Source organism: Rissa tridactyla, chromosome W (assembly GCF_028500815.1).
Source record: "Rissa tridactyla isolate bRisTri1 chromosome W, bRisTri1.patW.cur.20221130, whole genome shotgun sequence".
NCBI classification, from domain to species: Eukaryota; Metazoa; Chordata; class Aves; order Charadriiformes; family Laridae; genus Rissa; species Rissa tridactyla.
The window spans coordinates 4216543-4236008 of NC_071496.1; positions in this window are offsets into that span (position 1 = coordinate 4216543).

Sequence of the window (19466 nt, forward strand, 5' to 3'; positions counted from 1 at the left end):
TACATGTATCTTCCCTGACTGGTTGAAAAAATTTAAACAAATAACGGGCTGAGGGTTGTTGGCTAGGACAAATATCAGAGAAACTTCTGTTCAGGTCAAACCCAAAGAAATTTTTTTCATTATTTTGATTAAATGGAAGAAAAGAAATGTTATAGGTCAAGTCGAGACTGAATATTTTGGTCAATACAAAATGAGGTGTTTATTTCAGAAGTTATTTAATCTTTATGAAGTCTTCAGGGTTTTGTTAAGAAAGAGATTAAAAATGTGATTTTGAAAGGAAAAAGGAAATAGTTTTTTCAAATAGGTTGCTTGGGCTTTTTCTTTTCTTTGTCTATACGTGTAGTGCAGTTTTTCCTGACATCATGAATAATTTTGGTCCCTTCAGTAAAATTATTTTTTGTCAAATATGTCTACCCCAGCTATAGATTTGACTTATTTCCAAGCAGCAAAGGTTCATTTTTTTTGTCCCAGAAGATGAAACTTCCTTTCTCTGGCAGCTTCAGCAAGGGGAAGGCTCTAAAAAGGCAGCTGGTTCCTGGAGTGATAAAGGTGAGAATTGCTTAATTTTTTTTTTATCGGATCTCAAAGGAATGTATTGGAATTTCCAGTAACAAAGAGATCGACAGACTACATTTCTTTTAGGAAATGGATCTGCAATTCTCTAAAAATACACATTTGTTTTAAGTCCTCTGTCCTTGGCATGTATCTTCAGCTACCACATTTGCAGACTTCTGGTGGCTTCTACTGCTTAGTTACACACTGACCCTTGGAAACTCAAAGTTGCTTGAGTCAAACACCAAGCATGCAGAGCCTGAGCACAGTGACTTTATCAACACTGTTGTCTGAAGCCACAGAAGCAAAGGGGTCTTCCCCCAGAGCAACAGATAAAATTGTAGAATCATCTAGGTTGGAAGGGACTTTTCAGATCGTTGAGTCCAACCATCAACCTGACACTGCCAAAACCACCACTAACCCATGTCCCTCAGCAGCACGTCTACCTGGCTTTTAAATACCTCCAGGGATGGTGACTCCACCACTGCCCTGGGCAGCCTCTTCCAATGCTTGATAACCCTTTTTGTGAAGAAATTTTTCCTAATATCCATCTGGCATCCAGTCAGATGCAAGAAGTGATTTGCTGGGGTAGACGGACTTTGCCAGGCAAAGGTGAAGCACGCATGTCCACCTGCAGGTGCTGGCCTACCCCGTAAGAGAGTGGGGTTGTGTTGGAGAAAGACGTAGAGTGGAGAGAAGATGCCAGTGTGAGCCTCCAAAACCCATCTTAAGCTACCACAGTGGTGGTGAGCACCAAGAATACCCTTATTTTTCTGCGTAAAAGTCATTACCCTTTGCTGTAGGACAGAAAAGACATTAGAGGAGCAGATGCTACTTCCCAGTCAGAAGTGACTTTCCAGTAGCCAGAGAGGCTTTAAGAGAAACTGCAAATAATTTCTTCAGGAAGAGCCCTGTTCTATTCCATAGCCAAAAAGAAACGTGGGCGATACTCCCTGCAAGCAAGCACAAAGTTAGCCATTGCCCTTCAAACCCCAGTGATTTCATCTAGTCGCAACACTCTGAAATGCAGCAGAGCTAAGGCACGGCTCACCCCGCTCCCTCGGTGGCACGCTACACACACAGTGGCACTGATGGATTCGGCCTCTTAGGAGCCAGATCCACGTATTAGCTGGCATCGGAGTGGCATTGGAGGGTGTCAGCAGCCCCAGCTACCAGCTGGAAGGGTATAATTGTATTGTAAACGCCGTGTGCGCGGGTGATGGATAAGCACATCTCTGCAGGCTGACTGCTGGGATGTACGGGGCAAGCCATCCTCTAATTCGCCACCAAGAGGGTCTCTTGCACTAAACAGCCTCTCTTAAATCAAAGCATTCAATCCCGCTGAAGGTGGGAGCTGGGAGGGGAGAGCTGGAAAAAACAAAGTAAGACGATAAAAAAATCAATAGTGCTTCCCTATAAAATAGATTGAGATTTGCGGAATTCACTTCCACTTGACGTCAGAGGTGCCAATTCGGCAAATTCCTTTAAGGCCAAATTGAACACTTATCTTGCAGTCTGGTTTGCTGGACTGTAGCGTGGTCCACGCATGGGGGCTTTGGTCATTATTGTATGTAAAGCACTTTGAAGTGTCACACTGTGAGTGTCACAAACAGCAACTCCAGCCTTCACCTTGTGTCACGGTGGTGAGCACACCGTGCTGTGTCCTCCCTTGCACAGATGGCTGCTGGTAACACTACGAGGCAGCGAAACACAACTGTGCTCCTGCTGACCTTGCTTTGTTTCTCTCCACACCCAAAGGCCACCATCGGCCGATGTCCTCTACGCCATCCCCTTGGAAGGAGTTGGGTGGTGACCACGCTCAATCTCGTGTCCAGGAGGAGCTCCCTGAGGGCCAGTCTTCTGTGCTCTTGGAAGGGGTCCGTAAGCCCTGACCTGCTGGCTGTCTACCAAAGAGCGTTGCAAAACTGGAGCCTTATCCATTGGGGGTTTTCTACCAGTAGCCCTCAACAATGCCCTTGTCTTCTGGGGAAGAAGTACGGGGCCCCATGTCTACTTGTGTAGACATGCTCAGGGTCTCTGCATTTCTTGTCTTCTAAAGCAAAGCCATTCATGGGCTAAGGCTGTGTGTGGTCAGAGCTGTGGACGTGAGCTTCCATCGCCTGCAGAGGGCACAGTGTATGTGAAAGGTTACCGAATGGCTACGGTCCCGTTCAACATGGGGAAGTCATTTGCAATATATAATTTTGTTATCAATAATTTAAAAAAAAAAATATATATATTATGCTGCTTCCACCCTGTCATTTAAGCCAAATTTTTAATTAATAAATATTTAAACTTAGGGGTCTAGAAATCCACCTATAAGAAAAATGAACTGATTAACCCTTTCCCTTCAATTTAAAAATTCCATCCTCCTCCAATGCTCCCTCTAGTGCACAAGTCATACTGCTTATTAGGCCGCATATGTTTTGCACACAGATTTGTGGCCTTTTTCCAGATCTCCTCCAGTAGCACAGCAGAGGTGTATGTCCCCAGTGAACCACTAATCCTCACTTCTGTTTCCGCAGCATTTGTAGTAGAGATTATTCTGCTAGTTCATTAAATATGCTGAGGTTTCCAGTCCCAGTTTTGCTCTCTTTATATGTGAAAAAAAAAAAAAATGGTATTAATTGCTAGGTTGTAAGGAAATAGAAAATTTCCTTGTTCTTTGAATGTATCTGTCAGTTGCCACAAGAAGAGAAGTTCCAGGATTAGCACTTGCACCAGCTGAACACTGAGAAGACCATCATTATACCACAGGTCTTGCATCATCCACGATGGCATAGGTGTTGTGGCTTTTATGGACAGCTCTTGGGTGTCATTTTACTGGAGAGAAGGGACGACACTGCCACCCTCAAGTTGACCCTGCCCATGGCTCTACCACTCCTCAGGGATGGAGCAGAAAGACCACGCAATGGCACAGTGTAGGCTCTCGAGGTGGGGCAGGCAGTCAAAGAGGGCAGAAGGGTGTGCTGCCACTGAGCGAAGGCTACGTGCAGAGCCAGACAGCACAAGTCAAAGCTCGAAGACACTGTGTGGATACTGGTAGCAGCCTGTGGTTATTGTGGTTTGGTATCAGGTGCACTCATAGTCATGGTATTAATGGAGTGCTGGTCTATGACCCATCATTATACAGCTAATGACCCTGCTGCAGAATGGGGTTTGTTCTTTGTGACCTGGGGAAAGTGAAGGAAAGGACTGAGGAATTTCTAATATTTTATTTTTCTTGTAGGAGAATAGAGAGTTTTTGTTAAAGTTTCTCCTCGTGGCCCTGCTGGGACGATGCTGAAGACTTTGCAGTGTCCACAGAAGAAGGCAGAAGAATTTGCAGTCTTCCCAGCTGCACTTTCCCAGAAGATTTTCAAATGTTGAGCAAGAAACCCAAGAAACCGGGTGTCGAAATGAGACTCAAAGATTAAAAATGATAAGGAGTTTGTTTCCACCTCATGCACGTACTTTGCTGTCTAAGGGGAGAGGCTCTGGGGGTTTTCACCTCTCAGGTGTACATTAATAAAGGAAAAAAGGCTTAGGCACTGGCCTCAAATTGTCGACACTGCTGAACTGCAGAAGAGGTCCCAGTAAGTAGAAAACCTCTCCCTAGCCAAGGACTGCTGCCCCACCAGGTACAGTGCACAGAGGAGCACAAACGGTAGTCGGAGAAGGGTCTGCAGACCCCAGGTCTCCAGCACTATGCTGGAGTTGAGTCCTATCTGGGACTTGATGGGTACCATGTGGGGTTGAGATTTTTTAAGGTCTGGGGGGGTTAAGATTGATGTTTCTGCTACCCAGCGAGTATCTCCTAGAAATCCTCCTTCTTCATCTCTAGGGCTTTAAACTACAGGGACGAAGGAGTCAGCAGGAAAGCAAGAGACAGCTTAAATCCCCTTGTTGGTATCCTGAAACCACATAAAAAAGTCTCCCCTAGTCTTGAAAGCAAACCACCTTCTTCAGGATAATCACCGCAGAGATGCTAGGTATTTAACCAACTGCAAACGGATACGGCTTTGGGACTGGAAAGGGAAGGCATGGGGGCAAATGACCACCTTCGTAGCAGGTAAAATCTCTGCCATGTCTACAAGAGAGTTAACTTTGGCTCATGTGGCTTAGTCATTTCGTTGTTGAGAGTGAATCTCAATTTGACCTCCTGAAATTGAATATTCACTTTAGCCTAGATTTGCAAAGCTATTTGTTAATGCGCACATACAGGGCTGTTTTCTCCAGGGTTTTAAAGAAAAAACTCATTTCAATGTAAAATTCACAGGATCAAATTGAAATTTATTTTGAGAAGAGTTAACATTACTGATTTTCAGGCTCAGACAATCACTTCCATGTCAGATTGTAATTACACCTTTTTGTGCATCAGCTGCATGCATGGTATGGAAAAAAATGTAAGATAATGCTGTTTCTTTCAGCTACAGAAAGGACCTTTGTACTGTCCTTCCTTGGAAATCCCCCACAATGAAAGGGAAGAAGTGATTTATTTCCATCAGTCTGCCAGTATAAGATAACGCATTAATTGCGTAAAGATATTTGTCTTACCCAAAGTTTGGTTTGATTTTTACTCGCAATTGTCTGCGAGGTGTCTGCATAGCGTTTTCTTTTCCCTGCAGCAGTTTTCACTGCCATAAAAGTCTGGCTTCTGTTAAATCGCAGCATTACAATATTGCAGTGCTGACCTTAACGGTTTACAACATTCAGCTAAGGAGCTCAAGTCTCTAAAATAAGGGTAAAACACACACAGTAAAAATCTGCCTCAGGAGAATCAAAGCGTCAGAAGAAGACTGACAACCGTGATGGGATTTCAACCCTTTTTTGTACCTCCATAAGGTCGTACCCAGCCACGCGGGTGTGCAGCGGGTTGGAGGATTGCAAGAGCCCGGCGTAGGATTGGGGCGAGCAGGGATTTGGCCCCAGAGAAGGTCCCGTCAGCGACCGATGGCAGCTGGCTATGGAAGCACGACCTGATTCCTCACTGGTGGAGCATCTCTACTCTTGAGCGCAGAGCGGAGTGCAAAGCGCTACCGAATCAGGAAGGGCGATGTCTTCTGCTCGCTTCGCCCCGGCGTACAAGGCTACGTAAGTTGCAGGAAAATGGAGAACTAAATATCATAGCTTTAATGTTATTTAATATTTTATTAGGTTAAATGGACACACATTTTGTGCTTTGTAAAATACTCAGCAGAGACTAGCTATTCTTGTACGGCCTTTAAAGGACAAGACAGTGGGGCTCGTATCAAGATTTGCCAGCTGCAAGATATTCCCAGTAATCAAGAGGTTGGAGTTTTGTTTTTTTTTTTTTGTCAAGGAACACCAGCTCTAGTGGAAGAAGACAGTTTGTTGGTGAACCGTATTGTTACTTTGGTGTTACAGACCCCAAAAATGATGCTCACCTCGCTGCTCCCCCCAAATCCAGCAGGAGACTCTGCACTGTCCAGCCACATGGAGGAACTTGTGAAGCCACCAGCTGTCTCCTGTCTGGAGAGAGATATCAGGACCTCGACAGCGGATGCTGGGGACAAAAAATACCAAGTGATTACATGGTCATGGGTGTGCTAGAAAAGATATGTGAGCCCACACCCCAGAGGTCTGAAATCCCCCAAACACTTATTGGTGAATCCCTGCTGGAGGGACTGTTAGAAGTAGTCAGAAATTTAGGCAAACCTTGATAATATTTACTGTAAATTCAAAAGGAGATGATCCAGAGTGCTGTTTGGATAAACTCTTCACAGCACAGAAAATTTGGCCCACTAGCCATCGGAAAGATGGGAATGCTTGTAGGAACCTAGAGGATCTTGGGAACAGAAAAACTGCAATGTTGAGTGTGACCCCTCTTTACAAGACCTCATTTTAATATTAGCACTGCAGGACATGGAGTCAACAAGAGTTAATTCGTCCTTCCAACAAATTAAATCTTAAGAGCTGTCATTTTTATCAAGCGGCAGAGAATCAGCATCATCGTACAGACAAATTCTGGTCCTTCTGCAGCAGCTGAGCATCAAAAAAAAATAAAAGCGGAGCTTGATCCCAGGACAGCTCAGTCAACAGTACTCTTTGCAGTGGATCCACAGGTTTGGGGCAAGGACACGTAATTACAACCCCAGCGCACTGAAACTGAGTGAAAAATGTTCCAAACGGGCTTCCCGTCTCCTCCAGAAAGTCTTTCACAAGGTGGCAATGGTGACCAACGCTGTTTCCCTTTGCTATCGCACCTTTAGAGAGTCGCCTGTAATTCATGATGAAAAACAACAATAATATTGCTTTACATAGGAAGATAAAAGCCTTCCTTTGCAGCAATGAAACTCAGATGTCTTGAGCAATGTGTGTAGCTTAAGGGGGTTTTTTTGACAGTGCAATATTGTATATAATAACAATTACCAATGACCTCTATTAGGTTGTCCAGTCTCATTAAGGCCAATGCATTTGGTACCTGCCACTGCCAATTTGCCTCAACAGAGGTTTTATTCAGTGGATATGATAGAGCTGTAAAGCAATCTTTTTTCATTTAAATAGTTTAATTGAGGAATGCTATCAGATGTTTCAAAATTTAATGTATACAACAATTTGCTTCCCCTATCTCTTTTCAGAGTTTAGTTCGGAGAAAATGACATCTGATTCTTATAGAAAGAAAGCAATTACATTTTGGAGCCTGCCTGCCCGTATTGCATATGTTTTTAAACATAAAAAGAAATTCTTAATATGTAATTGTCAGGTAATAAAAAGGAAAATATTTTACTTTGCATTTATGAAGTAATTTTTCAAAAGCATAAGGGAATTGCATGTTAACGTTTTTCGTTTATTACCACACTCCTAATGCTGCACTGTTTTCACAAGTTTAGATTAAAAAAAAAACAAACCACAGATCTGATGCTCACGTATTAGTATGATAATACCCTATAAAGTAATTAGGACAGGGGAAACCGCAAAGGTTCATCGGTTCTGATAAGCCTACACCCGCTCCAGGGCATCCTCAGAAACCCACTGGGAGTTTCTCCACCGACTTCTATGGGCCCCAACTCTTAACTTAATCTTCTAAGAAACTTCAGTCTCAGCTCATCCATCTCATAATAGGTTTTCTCCACTTTTTCTCCTACTTCGCCTGGAGTACGAGCCTCGCAGACCGATGCGGCGCCTTGACGCTTGGCTCACCTTTGCAGAGGGGACACACAGTTCTGTGCCTGTGTCTCTACATAGAATCATAGAATGTGTTGGTTGGGAAGGGACCTTTAAAGGCCATCTAGTCCAACCCCTCTGCAGTGAGCAGGGACATCTTTAAGTAGATCAGGTTGCTCAGAGCCTCATCAAGTGTGGCCTTGAATGTCTCCAGGGATGGGGCCTCCACCACCTCTCCGGGCAACCTGTACCAGTGTCTCACCACCCTCATTGTAAAGAACTTCTTCCTAATGTCTAATCTAAACCTGCCCTGCTCTAGTTTAAACCATTGCCCCTCGTCCTAGCGCTACATGCCCTTGCAAACAGCCTCTCCCCAGCTTTCCTGTAGGCCCCCTTCAGGTACATGGAGGTGAGGACTGGAGAGACACCCCAAAAATGTTCACACTCCTCTGGCCACAGACCATTTCCACCCCTAACTTCAAACTGAACCATTTGTTCCAATAGACCACAGCAGATACTCTAGGAGTAACCCAAGCAACCGGTCAGCAAAAAAAGGCTTCTTTTTTTCCAGGAATTCCACTCAAAGCTCCTACGCTGCAACGCCAGGAACTTTGAGCAGTGAGTAAAGTACTGTGGAGCTCTCCTTACGCTTGTTGTGCTTTCATTTTATAGAGCTGACCTCACCTCTTTGAAATGCACTACTTCTCCCCAAAGCCAGTAAATACCACCCAGTTGTCTTAAAAGTAAATCACATGTTTATGAAGGGCTGGATTGCAGTTTCATTAAATACTCACCTATATTTATTTTAAGTTATTCTTGCCTCATAAAAACAAATGCTTGAAGATAATCCCAGTTAGTAAAGAAGGACTGAACTTCATCAGGGAACGGTAAATCCCTCTTCTCTTCCTCCCGTGGCTTCTTGGTTGGAACAAGTCCATTTTTAAATCTCTGTCAAAACAGATGCACAATCTCAGCTAGAAAAATGCAAACCTAAGCATTAAAAAATACCAAAGTATTTCATTCATCTTTTGATGTGGTTGTTTGCAATGTTTGGGAAGGGAAGGGAAGGGAAGGGAAGGGAAGGGAAGGGAAGGGAAGGGAAGGGAAGGGAAGGGAAGGGAAGGGAAGGGAAGGGAAGGGAAGGGAAGGGAAAATCCCATCTTTGCCTTCAGCCATGTGGGCTTAGGGACCCCCTGGAGCTTGGGGCATCTCCGTCCGCTCTCAGCTCTCGCCCCATGCAGAGTAACGCCAGCTGTGCCAGGAGCTCTCATGTGCTACTGTACTCAAAGACTCAACAAGGGGGAACCCAAGCCCTTTTTTTGGAGTGCCTTTGGAAAGAGAGCACTTCGTGCACAGAGAGAGGACCTGAGCTGGCAGTGCTAAAACTAAAATAACCTGTTTTCCACCGACCTGGTGATGTATGGGCAGCAATCGCTAAGATAACCTACTCTGTCCCCGCTCTTCCCTGTAGGTCAGCATTTGCCCGCCAGTAGTGTCACAATACTATAAAAACCCTTCAGAAAACCCTGTGAGTTTTATTCAGAACCATGCATGCAAATCCAGCTGAACTCATGAGGTACCCACACCATCCCCAGGCGCTCTGAGGAGGGTCTCCACTGAAAAGACTATCAAAGCCCTGCAGCAGCTTGCCCAGAGAACTGATGGATCTCCAACACTGGTTACCAAATGCCTCGCAGGCCTGGTTTAGGTCTGGCTCATCTCACCTTAGGTCAAGGACATGCATTAAATGATTTTCTAGGGTTCCTTCCAGCCGTATTTGCTGTACTTCTATAACTTCAAGCAGGAGAGACAAGAGAGCGGCCAGGGGAGGTATCAACCTGGCTAGACACACGGCCAGCAGCATCAGACGGGCACAACGGCTGTTTTATAGACTTGCTGGTACCTCCTGACTTAGTGCCACTTAGTGCGAGATTAATGCCATGTGAATGCAGCTCATGTCCCCAGCTGGGATTTCCTACAACCTACTGCTGATGCTTTGCTGGCAGCAAGAGCAACAAGCTTTCAGTTTACTGTTGGAGGTCAAGGTAAAGTGATTTCAATTAGAAGAGGATCACGTAGGTCTCAATCCAATGCAGGCAGGTTGTGTAACACTGGCAGCGTGAAGAGGAGAGTCATTTATTCATTTCTTCGCTGCACGGTTTGGGATTTCATTTTCCCTCCCTGTTTTTACAGTCTTCCTTGTCCCTTTTACCATTCAAAGCGTAATGCAGAAGTGCATTGGGGTTCTTTAGTTCCTTTGCTGTCATCAGGCTGTTGTTTGCTCTGCCCCAATCACCCCAGTAATTAGCAGTAATGAACTAGAGGAGAAGGGAGGAAGCAAAGATGGAAAACAAGTGCTCAGCTGACTGGTTTCTACCCCCTGTGGCGTTTGCTTCTGTGTCACGCAGCTGCATTTCAAAACCCCACGTGTTTACACGCCTCTAAGAGGAAGGGCATGTGTTTGCTCCCCTGTTCAAAACCGAGCACGTATTTACATGCTTTGCTGAACTGGGGCCGTATACCCTTCTTTTTCCTTGACACTGCAGGCAACCCTTCGTTTCTGCTGGTCAAACAAAACAGAACACCAAAAAAAAAAAAAAAAAAGAGGAGACTGAGGAAAGAAAATGTATTTATTAAATGGTTCTATAAATAAAAGAGCTGGGAAGATATAGGAGGCTCTGATCTCTGAGGGGTGATGGCAAAGTGCTACTGATAAAGTGGCTACGATTCAGATCAATAGCAAACAAGACAGGCAGGTGAATTTCCCCTTTGATCTTCATTCCCCCCACAGCCCGAGTCGGTCTGACTGTGCCACACAAATTACGGCTTTGTGCAGGGGAAAAGCAGTTTGCTCGGCTTTTTGCTTATTGCACGAGTGGATTTGATGGCAAATGATAAGTGTCGCTTGTTATCATTGCAAAAAGCCACTGGAAAATGGTGGCTCCAGCACTTCAACTTGATGTGTCAACATTTTTCGTGTCAACGGGGTATTACAGGGTTGATACATAGATCAGTGCTAAATGGTCTTAATAAAAAAAGATTAAATCTGGAAGAAGGAAATAAAGCTCAGGGCAGGGTTCATCTGTAAAGCTATAAATACCCAGTAGGGAAATTTGAGGGGGCAAAATAGTGATGATGGGAGATGATGCTTTGCGAGCCAGAACCGTGCTTTTGGCCTCAAATCTGCGTTGCAACTTGCACTGCCCTACTACTGACTTAGGGAAAATCACGTCAGCTTTGTGCCTTATTTTCTCCAGCAAGCAAAGCAGGCAAGGCTGAGAAGAGCTTTCCAACCTTACCAAAGGAGGTGACTTGTGACCCTCAGTGCCTGGAAGTCGACAGTGTGGATGGAGACCAGTTGGCCGCATCAAAGTGAGCTCGAGCTAGATCCCCTCCTGGAAGCCACGTTTCTGAATCTCTGGGGAGCTACATTGAAGAGGTTTGAACTTTTCATGAAAAAATGGGTGCTGCCGTTCCCGTAAAGAGCTGGTGAGTGTTTTTTGCCTTCAGCTTTTCCCCTCAGTGTCAAGGGCAGGAGGGCCACTGAGCAGGCCTAGCCTTACTTCACGCTGGCAGGTTCCCTACAGGAACTGAAAGATAAATCAGATTGCAGATGCAACATACGAAAGGTTGTGAGATTGGATGCCCACCTGAGCCCTTGAGCCCGGACAGGGAGTTGCATGAAGGTGACGCCCAGAGCTTTGGCTTTTCTGCAGCACATAACTGGGGGAGCTCTCATCTCAGACAAGGAAGCCATTAGGGATGGGGAGAGGTTTACGAGCCATATGGACCACCTTCCATACGGTAAATCCATCCCTGTGGTCCACAGAACAAGGCGAGCCTCGTTGGGTGTTTATTATTCCTGGACTGTAGCGGATGGGGCCTCATCCACAGCGCAAAGCTGTTAAACCATAAAATATTGGCTTCCCATATGTTCTCATTTTTATCACAACAGCCCGGTCTGTTGCAGGCAGAACTTCCCTCTGACAGGACTGATAGTTTCTTAAAAAATAAATAATGATCTTGCAGCTTCTATGCCCTCTACTGCTGTTCAACTTCCCAGCCAGCTGTTTTAATTGTTTTAAAATTAAGTGTACACCATGGAGATCTGTGGGTAGTTGAAACTTGGAAAGTGCTTTTGACTGGGGCTAATGAGTCTGAATGGATATCACTGACTCAACAGCCCCAGTCATATCCATTCAGACGGATGCCACCCTACGGGCTTCTGAGCAACCACGGGACAATCTCCCACTTGATTTCACATCATTTTTGAGCTGGTTGTGCCTTCTTTCCTTTTTAAACCCCAGGTATCCAAGGGACCCTTGCAGGACTGTGGGTAGCTTTTCAGTAGACGAACAAGTACGATTAATGGAAAACAAATCCCATTTCCCAGATATCGCGTGCTGCACGTGAACACAGCTGCCATTCGTTCATCATCAAATCATGCGTCTTTAATATCAGTCCTTTTCTTGTTGTATTCCCTGCATTCACACCTAGTAGCCACAGCAGCTGGGCTTTTTCACCTCTGTATTTCTTAGAGTTTAGTACTGATTACACTGATAAGTAAGAGACCAAGCAGATCACTCGAAGAGACCTCCCGTTAACAGCGGTAAGGAGAGCAGCAAACTTTACGGGGAACTAAATCCAGCCAGAGAACTGGAGAAAGGACAAATTCAACTTTTCCTCCCTGGAGCACAAAACTGCATCTTGCAGGGTAAAATCCAGATGCAACTAAAGTAGCCCTAAACCCCAGCAGGGAAAGGTGCAGCCCCTATGTTCCCATGTGACCCCATGGACCATCTTAACAAAACTATTCTTTTGTTCCACACGATCCCTTCCAGGGGTTTTTAAATCACTTTGCTGAGTTGGTGGGAGGAGAAATTCAAAGGGTGAATCAAGCACAACTTAAACCTTCAGAGAACTGGCAACAACAGCTGTGAGAGTTACCCCACCTGAGGTAACATGAAGCTGGGGGAAACTGAGGGCTATAGTCATTGCTGCTGGAAGTGTGCAAGACCTGAGGACATCGACCCACTTACCTTTACCCTTTGTGGTGTCCAGGAATTAGTTGGATAGCAGACTCCCTTTGTTCTCAGCAAGGACACAGGTTTCTTCGAGGGTGTCTCAGATTTTGGATAGGCTGAAGAAACCCAAGTCATGGGCCCATGTTTTTCCACTGCCAGCTGAGGGATCAGGATCTGATTCGGCTTCTAGCTGGAGCTCCTCAATTAGGTGTCAAAAGTGTGGTGGGGTAACGCTGGGCCATTGTACCAGTGTATGCAGGCAAGGCAGAAGTCCTTGAGGAGTTCAAGGAGCTCCAAGAGGTAGTGCAGGAGATGGCCTAGAGTAAGGCTGCAGATGGAGGGATCCTGGGACAGGTTTTAACATCAGGGAAGAAGCTGCCATGGTGTACATGGACCTTGTAGGGATGAATTATATTGTGTGCAGCAGTGATGAAGATATGACCAACGTAGGCCACCAAGCAGCTCAGACTGTGATGCATTTATGGAGAAATATCGGCTTACTTGAAACCTATGGGGATTTTGCCATGGATTTCAGTAGGAGCACGACTTCATTCTCGGTCTTTGCAATTTGCACCTTCCACACTAAGAATCAACCTTCTGTGTTAATTGCTGGTGGTAATGTATGGGGGAATGGAGCTGGAGTTACTTGGTATCACCATAAAAAGGGGAGCTGATGCTGGAACTTTAAAACTGTGCCAGTGAGAAGCTGATTTTTAATCAACCTTTCTGAATATGCATATTACAGGTAGAGTATTACATTAATGGTACTTCTATTATATGGTGTGCAATGCTAGTCTACATGAGTAAGAATGGAAGGAGCTTTTTATTCCGTTCAATTTTAATCAAATTCTACAGAGCAGCATTTCTATGGCCTATTTAAAATTTAAACAAAGGCAGAATAGCTCCCTCTATATCTATACCCTCTTACTATTGTCGCAAGAAAAGAACAAGTAAAAGCTCAAAGAAGCCCTTACAATCCCATTGACACTGGCCAGATGCAAGCTGTACAGATATTTTAACCTCACTAAATAACTGTTTGAAATGTCTTTGCCTTCTATTTTGGGGTTCGAAAGAGCCTGATGAAATGATACCTGGAGAAAGTGGCCAGTCCTATTGTTTGGGAGAGATCTCTGCGGTTTCTTAATAGCAATTTTGAATACTAAGCATTTGCCCTGCTGCCTGTTGTGAGATTCTCAAAAATCTGCTCCAAAGCGAAAGAGACAAAAGAGAATGAATTAAATCAAATTGAGTTGTAGCAGGGGACAGATGGGACCCACTCACTAATGTAACCTGGCCTATTCATGATATTCTCTTCCATGCAGAACAAGGTTCTAGTACTTGGAACTAAGATGGAAATGATATATAGTCCCCAAGATCTGCTTTACACTGATGTTTGGACTCTACAAGGGATGTGTTTAAATGGAAAAATGGAGTGGTTTAATTTATTATTTTTTTTTAATTGTTTCTCTTTTCTGTTGAAACCTGGTAACTCACACTCAAAGTTTGTCGTAGGAACGGGGCTGCTCTTTTTAATGGCAAAGCTTTCTTGGATGTACTCAGAGGTGGAGTTATAAAGATACTACATGCCTCCCCAGTGTGAAAAGCACAGATGTGAAAAGCAGTAAGTTTTTCTCTCTCTTTTGGAGAGAAGGATGCTCAGATATGGGACAGAACCAGGATCTGGAGCTGCGCTCCTGCTTTCCTGCTAATTTCCTATGCCATCGGGGTATGTCGTGACCACGGTCACAACTTTCACAGCTTATTTCTCAAGGATAGAGAAAGCTTTGAAAGCTACAGTGGAAGGCTTGATAGCTATTTGTTATATTCTTCTGAAAATTGTATGGTGCTTAGTTGTCATAGCTCCTGAGCTCTGTATAGCTGTCTAACAGTATTGGGTTAAGTAAACAGTTTTCACAAAGAACTTAATTAAATTTCTGAACTTGTTGCCCCAGGATATTTTGGAGGCTAAAAGTTCAAATGGGTTTAAAAAGAGAGTAAATAAATTCACGGAGGGAAAGTACTTCTGTGGTTACTGTATCAGTAGTCCAGATGCACTCTCAACTCAAGCAGTCCCTTGACAGCTCCTTGCCAGAAGCTTGAAGGAGATGCCAAAGGAAGAAGCACTCTCTAGACCTCCTCTTCTGGACTCCTTCCCTAAGCGTCTGTTATTTCCCACTGGAAGAGAGAAAGTACAGAGCTAACTGGATTTCTTAAGCCTGCCAGATAAGCCTTGGGCATATCTTCTGAAAACTGCTGTTTCAGGGGTCAATATCTAACAGGGTTATACGTAACTGCAATCTGGATCTCACCAAGCTCTCTCTGCCTGTTGTGTAATGTCAGACCCACTATTTATTCACATAAGACAGAAGTGAAAAAGTTAAAATCTGATGTCTGATCCCACTGACATAAACAAACACTTCAATGGCCAGTAGTTAATTTGGTGTGTGGAAAATCATTGCCCTTTTACAAGGCATATGCTACTTGTTAGATGATTGTTGCTGCCGAGCAAGTTGGCTTTTACTAATAGTGCCAACTGTTGACATCCAAAATTAAAGCTTTCCCTTCTCAGCTATGGTCTTTGAGACTGCAGTTTGTGGCCAGGAGTAATATGGATGCCATCAGCCAAAGTCTTTCTTTGCACCCATTTTACCCCTACGCAGGGCATGGGGATGTGGTTGTACTTTCATCCTGTGACCCTCCCCATGCTACAAGCCTGCAGGTCTATGCAAAGTAAGGAGTTCTACCGAGAATCGGTTGCGGCAGATTTTGCTTTTCATCTTAAGAGAATAAATAACCGGAATGTCCCATGTCTCCATCTTCACCCATCTACCTGCACTGGCCACTTGGAACAGACAGTCAGGAAAAGAGGCTTTGGAAAACACCAGATCTGCATGCTACCGCCCGGTCTGCCACACGCTTCCCAGCAGCCCCTATCGAGTTAAGACACCGATGGATCAAGCCAGAAGCTGCTTTGTTGGCCGTTAGGACTCTGTACACTCCCTGCTGCTGCCATCAAAGCGAGGGCATATACCCAAAGAGAAAGATGCGTATAGTCACTCAGTGTGAGATACCATTTATGTCCAGACCCATACAGACTTTTCTATAAATCTCAATTAATACATTAAAATAGATAATCCTAACAGTCGAGTTTGATAGACAAGAATTTTTACATCCAGCTCCCATATGGCCTTTCACTGGGGTCCTCTGGACTCACCTTAGCGGAGCTTGGGTTCACCCAGGCTATGAATCAGCAATGAGTTTCCGAGGTCAGGAGGCTACAAGGAGACACCCACTGGGAAGCATGGGGAGACCTGTCCATCCCCATGGTGGGTGGTGGGATCCCAAGCAGGTACCCCATGCTCTGCCTGGCACTCAAGAGTTGCGCTGAAGGTTATTCCTGACACTCACAGCAAAGCCTGAAGGCTTGGCAAACCCACGGAAGAGAAGTATCAGAGCATCAGCGGGCTCCATCAGGACGACCGTTCAGAAGCTAGATGGGGCTAAATCAGGGTCTAGGAAATGAATGGAGGAAGTTTTTACGTCAACTTGAATTGCAGAGTGTCTCCTTGTCAACCATGCATCGTTTGTGATGCTCTGTCGCCCTTGGGCCTCATATTTAGCAGAGAAATCAAGCTGCTGGCCGCTGCTGGATAGCTGTAGAAGAGAGAATTTCAATTTCAAAACAGCCTGATTTTTCCATTTCCTGATGACCCTCCCAGAGAAAAAAAAAAAAAAAAAAAAGAACCTACACACAACGCATTGCATTTAATCAAACTTATGCAGTAGAGGGTGGGTTGGTTTGTTGTTTGTTTGATTTCATACTTCCAAATTCCACCCATGGAGAAATCTTGCTGGTAGGGAGGATAAACAAACAACCAACCAAACAACCCAACCACTGGGCCTCTAGGAGCCGTTGTTATTTATTTCCACAATTAGCAGTCGAGTTCTGGTGCTGTGCCCAGAGAACTCCTCTCATTTTTCAGCGTGTCACTCTGTGCGCAATATGCTTTTAGGAATTGAGGATTAAGGCGGCTGATTGTGGGTGGTTTATGAAACTTTTTATGGGAAGCCATATAGCCAAACCTTCAGAGAATCAGACCATCATTTTAATGGGCTTATGTTGTGTACAAGACTGTTCAGTAAGATTTTCGCACAGTACAGAGCGTCTTGATAGAGAACTTGGATTAATCAGGGATGCTGTTGCCAGTTGAGGCTGTGGGTTGTTTTCCGAATTAGCAACAAGCTATGAGCAGTGCTGAGAACAGCCTAGGGGCAGCTGCCCTTCCTCCTTAAAGATGCTGAAATGGTCGGATTCCAGCAGGGAAACATCTACAGATCTATTTGTGAAATAAACTTAATATAGACTCACTTTGGCAAGTGCCTGGAATACAGAGTTAGAGCGGAGAAGGCAACTCTGCTCGTCAGAGATGGTCTCTCTGAAGTCCGGTGCCACCGGGATACTCGGAAGGACAGCAGCGGGAAGAGGTCGTCCCGGTTACAAAACCTGTTTGCGTTGTATTCGCCCATATGAAAACCACACCCGTATATTTCCTAGCAGGAAAAAAAGAAAAAAAATTACAGGTTCTCAACACCTTCCAGGATTTGGTCAAATATTTCAGCTGTGACAGAGGGATGAGTATTTAAGGCATGGATCTACAGTGTAGCATTCAGATTTACCAGAGATGTCATCCCCTTCCAGGGTTGTTAAAGGTATTGATTAATTGCCTATTGTTAAAGTTATTGATTGATGAAGCTGTGATATAAATACCAGCACCATCAGCTACTCCGTACAGTTTTTAACCTCAGCACTCAAATGTTTTATCTCTTTTTGTATTTGTAAACCAAGGGAGTTTCATGCCAAATTCCCACCGTGCCCTTGCCCCCGATTGCTGATTCCTCTTTTAGATGCGAGACCCCTTTAAGCACCATTTTGCAATAAGGAATTCACAACGAAACGTCATCTCTGTACTGGGCTGCGGGTACTGGGACTATCTTGATGCCCAGTTTCTCTTTTGGGTAGTACGGCAGCATTTGGAGATCAGCTCTTAATGTGCAACCAGAGAATCACCCACCTTTCAGGCTGAGCAAAGAGCAAAAGAGGTAAACCAGGAGTCACCTTCCCAGGATGAACAAAGCAACCAATTTTCTGGATGGTGCTGAGCCTTCAAATACACCTGAGACCTGAAGCCCCGATGAACCCTGCTACAAATCCTATAAAGAAAAAAAAATCATTTTTATTGAGTGCTACCTACTTTCAACAACTTTATTGATACATTCGAACGGAATCCTGAAAAACATTTCCCAGAGCCTTCAAGGTCAATCCACCATCATCATTACCAAAGTGTTGCAAGACACTCCATGTTGATTAACTGCCATCGCATTTAATTAGTGCTCGAGTGGCACTTCATCCTGCTTATTGTCAGAAATCCCTTTATCTTGCTATTTGCATTGCAGAGTTTTTAATTAGGATATGTGTAGGGAATCTCTTAATGATCTCATGTCTGAACAACCATCCAGGCTGTGCAGAGGGTTGCTCAGTTGTCTCTGTCTCTCCAGAGGATGCTTTGCCACCATGGGAGAAGAGAAGCCTGGATTTCCTCAGCTGAGGCATCGGGAGCGTGAGGCTGCTTTGAGACCACCTCAGCTTGTCAGAGAGGTATCTAAGTGGGATACATCCAACAGTTTGGGCACTACTGCCCAAGGTGTCACCCTTTTCCTAGGAAACATCATTTTTTCCTACTGCCCAACCCAAAACCTTCCCAGTTACAACTTGTTGCCCGATTCATCGTGACGGACAACTCTTTGGAATAGCCTGTCAAGTAGCCTTAACCCTCAGTTTGATTTCCCCTTTAAATTCCTCGCTGCTGGACCAAACAAGCACATAGTTCAAGCTCTCCTTGCAGCTGCGTGCCTCGTGCCTCGGGCTGACTATCTTGGGGACTTTACAGTGAACTGATTTCTCAACATCCTTCTTGAAGGTAAGAAACCTTAGAAAGGGTAAAGGGGCAGTTACAGAGAGATATTGAAAGACAAATAATTATAGGAAGGTGATCCTCTGTTATCAAGAAACGGGGGAATCTTCGGCTGGTCTTAGCCACCTCTATGTCAGAAAAACGTGGTTATTTAGATTTCTCCTCCAGCCAGTGAAGAGAGGCAATCTCCTTAGAGAGCTGTTCCTCCCTTCATCCTAGACATCCTCTCCAAGGAGTTGAATCAGGGGGCTTGCGGTGGGAGGGAGCCATGACTGCTAGATCCAGAGCAAACCTGAATCACAAGCGGGTTTCAGGACCCGCTGCAAAGAGCAAACGGAAAACAAAATGCATTTCTGGGGTAAAAACAGAGGTGCAAAGGCATCAACAGAAGTAAGAAGGCAACCCTCCATTTCCCAAGCATCCCTAATGACCTGAAGAGCAGCAAAGTTGGGCCAACACAGCTGGCAATAACTTTACAACCGCGTGTGCTGACCTCTTAGATACACAAGTTATTTTAGCATCAGGGACTGCTCCGTCCACCTCATAATTCAATAGCCAGAGGTGAAACCAAGACAGCCCTCATGCACCCAGCTGGGATATTGAACTACAAAGAGGTTAAATGATCAGATCCCGGCTGCCCCAGAAAGCTGTGGCTGAGCGCTGTTAAGAGGAGAAAAAATCCTCTTTGTTGGCATCCATAAGCCCTTCCTTCTTCTTCTTGGGTCCCTGCGTTGACCATCCAGAGTTGTTAAGGCTTGTAAAGATAAAAGAGGATTGCTGGAGGACCCCACCAAATTATAACTGGGCAGTT